Raw genomic sequence first — 7,988 nt, forward strand, 5'->3', positions numbered from 1 at the left:
AAAAACACCTCAATCACACATAAATCTCTTTCCCTTTTGCAGATTCTCAAACTACATATCTTTCTTTTTCTTTTTCTTCCCCGTTATTTTTGTTGTTCTAATGAGTTTCTTTTAAAACCTAAGCGGCGGCGACGATGTCGGCACAGAAAGAGTACTTCGATGGAGGAGAAGATTTATTAGGAGAAGTAGATCTTCTTTGTGGTTTGTAGAGGAAAAAGAAAATGAAGATAGAAATGGTGTTAGAGGAAGAAGACAAAATTGGACAAAGAAATGAAGGATGAAAGAAAAATCGACAAAGATTACCGGTTTCAAGGAGCATTACGCAGAGGCAGAGAGAGAAAGGGAAGGAGTACCACGATTTCAAGGGGGTATTACTTAGAGGCAAAGCGAGAAGGAAGGAGTAGTATGAAAAGAATTTGGGAGGATTATGGAAACCCTAAAACCAGGGTTTCATAAATTGGGCCCCAAACAAAGGTTAGTGTTATGGAAACCTAAACTCACATTGATAAATGGAGGCCCAAACAGCCCCCAAGTGTTTTTTCGAGTAATACTTTGAAGGATGTGATGGAAACGTAGACATGCGCAACACAATATTCCTATGCATCTAACACAATTTAGAAATTAAGATGCATTCACCAAATTTAATCAACACTAGGGTTTAATAACATATACCTTTTAAGCTCCTGAATTACTATAATTTTCTCACGAACTAAATTGGAACCACCACTAGTGTTGACCTACTATTCTCCATATTTAGAATCAGACTGTGGTACCCAATGAATGAAGGAATTAAGAGAGAGATATGGAAATAATTTTAGGATTGTTACAAAATTTTGGAAATAATAAATATGAATTTTATTGAATAAATCATAATAATTCAGAGTACATGACAATATTTTTACATAAGAAAATATATAGACATCAAAGAAACCACTAAAGGAAAATACCAAAAACGAGAATAATAATGGAAAATATTAACCTAATTTTCCTTTTAACACCCTCCCTCAAACTCAAGGTGCTAGAATCACAAACTTGGGTTTACTAAGAAACATCTTAATCAAATCAGTAGATCTATGATAGAATTAGAAAACCACGAAGAACACAAACACAAGAAACTTTTAGGTTAAAGACAGACCCACGAAGAACAAAACGAAAAACTTCTGGGATAGAAACATAGATCCTCGTATAGAGATCTATAACAAAACCTACAAAAAGCGAAACAGGAACTTATGGGCAAGAACAAAGATCCTTATAGAGAGATCTATAATGAAATCCAACTCCTTCTTTTCTCTCGCTCTACCGGGAAAATAAAATGGAAAAAGTCACTCCACTTCCATCCGTTGGCAGGCTAAAAAAGGAACCTGCACTCGGCCCTCTCCCTAAACTCAGCAAATTTTTGCTCTGTGGGTTCCATCTCGCCTTTCCATGATGTTCTGATTTCCGCTTTCAACTCCTTTGGATCAAATACGAATTCTCTCGCGGCTAGTTCTAATCCAAGAAAGGGGTAGCTCGATTGACTGACTCACGAAAAGGGATTCAGCTTCCTCTTTAGATATTATGTCTCATTCGAGTGAGGCTAGGTCATCTATTATTAGAGTATCAAAATAGAAATATTCCCACTTTCACTACTTGGGAATAGAGAGAGAAAATGAAGAAATATGCCTTGGGACTGAAAAAGGCGTCACCTAAAGACCCGACCCTCTGTAGGAGACTCGTCTCGTCTAAGAGAGATTAGCTTCATGCCTTTCCCGCCAAACTATCTACCTCCCATATTTTCTTCTTTTTTTTTCAACTAAATTTTAAAACCCTAAAGCTCCGATACCATGTGAATTTTATTGAATAAATCATAATAATTCAGAGTACATAACAATGCTTAAAAAAATATATAGATCTCAAAGAAACCACTAAAAGAAAATTCATAAAAGGAAAATAATAATAGAAAATACTAACATAATTTTCCTTTTAACAATAAACATCGGTGAATATTTTAGAAAGTAATACAAAAAATCCATAAAATTTTCAACATTTGAAAATATCTCTTTTTATAAACTAATTACATGCAAAAATGCATGTATTTAATTCACCAGGGCCCAACATCTCATTAAGCATTAACACTTGATTTTAGGAGGCTTGGTATCAACATCTCATGTAACCACATAGCCCACTGGAGTTAATGGAAAAATCTGATTATCTAACAAATCTTGAACTTTTCAAGTAACTTAGTCAAAATTTAGAATGGTCTTTTCACTATTATAATCAAAGTCAAAGTTTGATTTTTCAAACCAAAAACCGACATTTTGATTTTTTACCATTTTGTTATCGCGAGCATGAATCCGTATTCATTTTTCCAAAATTCAAACCACATTTAAATATAAAACCGATCAGATTTTGACTTTTCAAAGTCAAAACTATTTGAAAGTCATAGGGTTGAATTTTTATAACTTTGATCATTTCCAAGCTTCCGAATATGAATCCACATTCATATTTTTTATATTCAAACCACTTTTAAACACAAAACTTTATCTCTTAAATGATAATCGATGTCATACCAAATATACTTGTTGGTTTTTCTCTTCTTTCCTAATTCAAACTAATCCAACATACTATTATAAGTTTATTTCATATGAGCTAGCAGAGAACCCTAATAGACCTATAAATCATGAGCTCCAACGATCTGAGATTAACTGGATAAACTTTTTTAGATCGAGCTAATCAACATTCGTTAGCTAAGGGGTAGATTCCACTAAAATCTCGTAGTTCGACTCCCCTCACTATAGATATGTTTGTGTCCATTTGGTCAATTTTTCTATATTTAAAAAACCCCTTTGATTTTATTTTAAAGTATTTTTATTAAATATTTATTAAAATTTCAAACTAAACAAAGGGGAATGAAATGTTTAAATTTACCTTTAATATCAATTTACATTCTGACTTAAATTTGAGTTTCGTATCTTAGTTTTTAAATTTAAACACATTTTTAAAGCACATTTTTAAACTTGAAAAAGGGGTGCATGATGTCAAATGATTCCTCAACATTCAATTAGTTAATAAAGTCTCTAATTTTATATAATTCTGATCAACACACAAGTAATTAATCGGTTTAATTTTACATTTTTAAATATAAACTTTAGATCATCAAAATTGATTTTAAATAATTACTCATTCGTGTCTAAAAGATTTTAAAATAAAAGTAATTTTAACCATTCTAAAATCACTCCAAAACAAGATTTGAACATAACTTAGATTAGTCAAGAAACCATAATTTTATAAACTTATAATATATACTTCTCAATTTATTTTAGTAATAAAGTAACACTTACAATTTTACCTTTTAAATCTGTCCTCCATTGCAATTTTCTTAAATGTAGACTCTCTTTGATTATACTAACATTTTAAAGAATACATCTTTTTTAAGTTTTTTTATGGTACAATAATTGTAAGGGTAGAGATTGAACTTCCGACTTTTAGGGATGAAGGATTTGCTAATATCTCTTATCAACTTATTGTTGAAAAATTTTCAAAAAAAAATATTTTGATTCGTTTAAAATTAGTGATGATTATTCAAGTTTAAGTTTTTTATTAAAAAATCAAAATATAATAAACAAGAGACTATATACTAAAATTTTAGTGTAAACTGTACCGAGAACTACCAAGACTAACAGTGTGTTGGAATATACATCTTCAAATGCTTAATTTAAAAAATCAATCATTTTCAAAGAAAAAAATTCAAGCGTGTGACAAATGACAACCATTTTAAAATATTTTTAAATTAAATTTTAAATAGTAAAAAGGAGCATATTTTAAAATAGAAAAGAAAAACGAAATTATTTATATAAAAAAAAATAAATTCTAAATAACCTATTTAAGTTTTATTGGAAAAAAAATCGATTTTTGTTTGTTTGACTATTTATTTATTAAAAAGAAAATTTTTTTCATTTGAATTTGATATATAGGGTGGGCCAATTGTATCCATTTTACTTTGAGTACGAGCCCACTTGATTATGGGTTAACGGCCCAGTTCAGCCGTTTAAGCTCGTTAATGACCCAAGCCCATCCATCATTGATGACAGATAAATGCAAGTTTCTTCCAACGACCTTCCTAAGTATTTTAATTATTTCAAGGTTGCGTTTGCGGTATGACTAGATGACGATAGGTAGTGTTATGATTGTTTTTATCTGGGGAAAGGATTAGGAAAATTATCTTTTATTATTATTTTTTAAAATTCGTATATTTTATTTAATTTATCAAATTGTCATATTTTCGTAAAACGAGTTCCATTAATTTTCTTAAATACGATATTTATTTTCAATGTTTTTTATGCAAGAGTTTCATGTCAATAAGTTATTAATTTTTTAAAATTCTTATTCTAAATTCAATATATAAATTATATATATTTAATTTATAAAATAATCATTGTTTTTTAAAATAATTTTCAGTAATTTCTTCAAAGACGACGTCCATTTTCAACCTTTTTAACGTTGAATCGTTATGTGTGAATAAATTTTACTTTTTCTTTTTAATTGATATTCTAAATGCAATACATATATTTAACAATTGATTTAAACTAATGATTGACAATATAATTTAATTCAAACGAAACGATATACGAATAACAAAATAGTTTATAGGAAGGGAGTTATAAACTAAAGTCAATTACATGAAATACAATGCAAGAGCAAAAGTTATCATTTTCTTAAAATTCATATTCAAACTCCAATACACAAATTTCATATATTTAATTTACCAAACCGTCATAGTTTATGTAATGCAGAGGAAAAAAAAATTACGAGTCAAGCAGTGTAATCACATTAAATTACCTAATTCAAGAGCAAAAGAATAAATGAAAACTTTAGATTCATGTAATTGTGCCAAATTCAGGACTTTAAAAGCAAGTTATGTTTTTTAAATAAAAAGATTAAAATTAATAAAACTTTTAAGTAATAAAAATTTATAAATGAGAAGAAAATTTGATTAAAATAATATTGAAAGTTAAATGGATTTAATTATAAATAAAGAAGGGTTAAAGGAAAGATTGGGGAATGATTGAGGAATGGTTATGTCAAACAAGGAAAGGGTTATCCATAATTTTTTCCCTTCCCCAAACACACCTTGAGGGAAAGTCGCAAAAACCGAAGAATGGGTTGAACCCAAGTGAGTGTATATGAAATCAAATAAAAAGAAAATTTAGGGTGGCTGTGGACCGGAAGAATGGAGAAAATGGTGAACAAGGTGTACATGGTTTTCTATTTTCATTATTTTTATATTGTCCTTGGTAGATTTACGGTTGATGCTTTGATATATGCATGATGTAGATAGAGATAGAGACAGAGATAGGGGGACTCCATCAAACTCTTATTGAGTCTTGACAACAACACATTACATTGAGAGTGAGAAAAATTAAATGTGTGGATTTTATTAACCACCACTTTAGCACCACCTCTCCAAACAAATCAATTAAACACAAATCTTCTCACCCACCTGTATCTAACCCTTTCATCACATCATCAAAAGCTTCTGCAGCCACTTCAGTTGATATATAACAAATATATAGCTAGGCCAAGAACAACATCACCAGCGCAATCCCAATTCCAAATCCCTCTTTCTAGAGAGGTTCAGGTGTTGCATTGTCCACGCTCATCTTCAGACCCTCCACCATTGGAGGACACCTGATCGGTAGCCTGCAAACAAGTTTCATGGTGCGACTTTCAAATATCAAATTAACTCATACTCATTCACATAACCAAACGATTAGTCAACTTTCCCTTCCACCTTACACATATCTCTAGTTTTTTATTCAAACACATTTTCTATTATTTCTTATGGCCCAACAGCTGACTTTCTTTCTTGGTAGGATGCAATTTCAATTAAAAACAAAAACCCTTTTAGAACAGTCTTAGGAATAATAGTTAAAGTATTCAACAAAATTTAAAAAAAATTATAAATATACAAAATCTATAAAGGTGCGCTTGGGGAAAGGGTTGATTTAAGGAAGAGTTAGTGTTATGATAAATCTAGTTTTATCGTAACCCTTGTTTGGGGGAAGAGTTTAGAAATGTAGTTTTATGATAATATGTGTTTGGGGAAATGGTTAGGTGGGAAGAGTTAATGGGGATTTTATGATAAAATGTGTTTGGGGGAAGGGTTAGGTGGGTAGGTTTATGTGAAATTTATGATAAAATTTATTTGAGGAAAGTGTTATATGGGTTGGGTTAATAACTTTTTTTAGGTAGAACAATATTTTTTAAATTAGATTGTAAATATGATAAAAAAAAATTTGCATACTTTTTTACGAAAGCGTCGAACCCGTTTTATTGCAAATAATTTATTGTATGTGTAATGTTATTAAATTAGTACAGACAGTTGTCCAATTTCAAATTAATTTCTGAACATATTGTGAAAATTTTATTAAAATTCATTTTTTAGAAAGACAATTTAATTATTTCGTATTTGTAATCGGCGATAGCGATGTCCCCCTATTTTGAACATATATATAATTACCCGTTATAACGCTTTGGTGAAATTGTGACTATTTTCCTTAATTTTAAATAAACATTATGAAGGAAAAAAATATAGTTTACAATAGCAAATGCATAAACAGTCAACATCATACAGAAAAAAAGTGAGCAAATGATAAGCAACCCAGGTCGGTACAAACATAAACTATCTCGTGATGTCTCATCGGAGAACTCTACAAAATCCCTCCCTCTCATCCTCAAGCATGAGTATGAAACCCCGAAGGTCGTCCATACGAGACAGAAGATGCCTTTGCAATAGTGCCCTATCCAAACTCGTTAGTTCTGGCATCTCACGCAATATGCGGAAGAATTCCGTGCGCACATGGTTGTCATTGGCAAGGGCGTGTGCAGGCCACTCCGCAATCATCCTGAGTTGCTCGTTTGCTTGGTCGAGCGCCAGATGTATGCCTTCAACATCCAAGTCTCGCTGACTTCCCCTCTTCCTCTTGGATCCACTCGATCCGATCCTACCCTCTGAAGCGCAAGAAGGTCGGGATGCATGTACATCATCCTGCGAGAGGTCAATCCCCTGGCTGTACACGGGTGGGAACTCCTCGTTTCCATCCCCTATATCAAATTAGTCATACCCGCCAGGCTCGTTAGACCCCACGTCGGCGAATGTCTCAGCGAACCGATCTGTCGCCCTATCGCGACCGAAGTAAGTTCGTCGTAATACGGGAACGGTTTGTTCAGGAATCTCTTCGTTGCAGGATGCGACTGCGGGGAAAAAATTTCACTTATGAGTACTCACTAGTACAAATTTGGGTTTTAACGACACTAGTAATCAAATTATTGTGTCGTTAAAAGTAAAAAAGGGTGGGGTGGAAGAAAAATGTGTCGTTAAAACTAACAAATGCAGAATTTTTAACGACACATTTTTCTCGTCGTTATTTAATGTTTCTTGACAAAAATTTTGTGTCGCTAATTAACGACATAATTTATGTGTCATTAAAAGGTTATTCAAATAAAAAAATAATTTTATTAATTCTGGACACAAATTTCCTTGACAAAAATTTTGCGTTCCTAATTAACGACATAATTAAAGTGTCATTAAAAAGTTATTCAAATAAAAAAAATAATTTTCTTATTTCTTGACACAAATTATATGTGTCAAAAAAAATCCCTAATTAGTTTTGTGTTTGCGCCGCCTGCTGCCTTCCGACGTCGTCTCTCTCAATCCAATCACCGTCGTCGTCTCCCTCTGCCATCCACCACTCCCAGACCTCAACCGTCGTCTCCCTCCGCCATCCACCACTCCCAGACCTTAGCCGTCGTCTCCCTCTGCCATCCACCACTCCCAGCCCTCAGACCTCAGTCGTATACGATTTTCGGCCGCCGAATCACTCGAACAATCCAACAGATCATCGTCGTTTTCTCCCTCCGCCATCCACCGCTCGCATTTGATTTCCCGCCGTCGAATCACTCGAACAATCCAACCGCTCGCAGACATCCTCTGTCGAGTTCTTCATACC

This window comes from Cucumis melo, chromosome 3 (genome assembly GCF_025177605.1).
Source record: "Cucumis melo cultivar AY chromosome 3, USDA_Cmelo_AY_1.0, whole genome shotgun sequence".
Taxonomy (NCBI): domain Eukaryota; kingdom Viridiplantae; phylum Streptophyta; class Magnoliopsida; order Cucurbitales; family Cucurbitaceae; genus Cucumis; species Cucumis melo.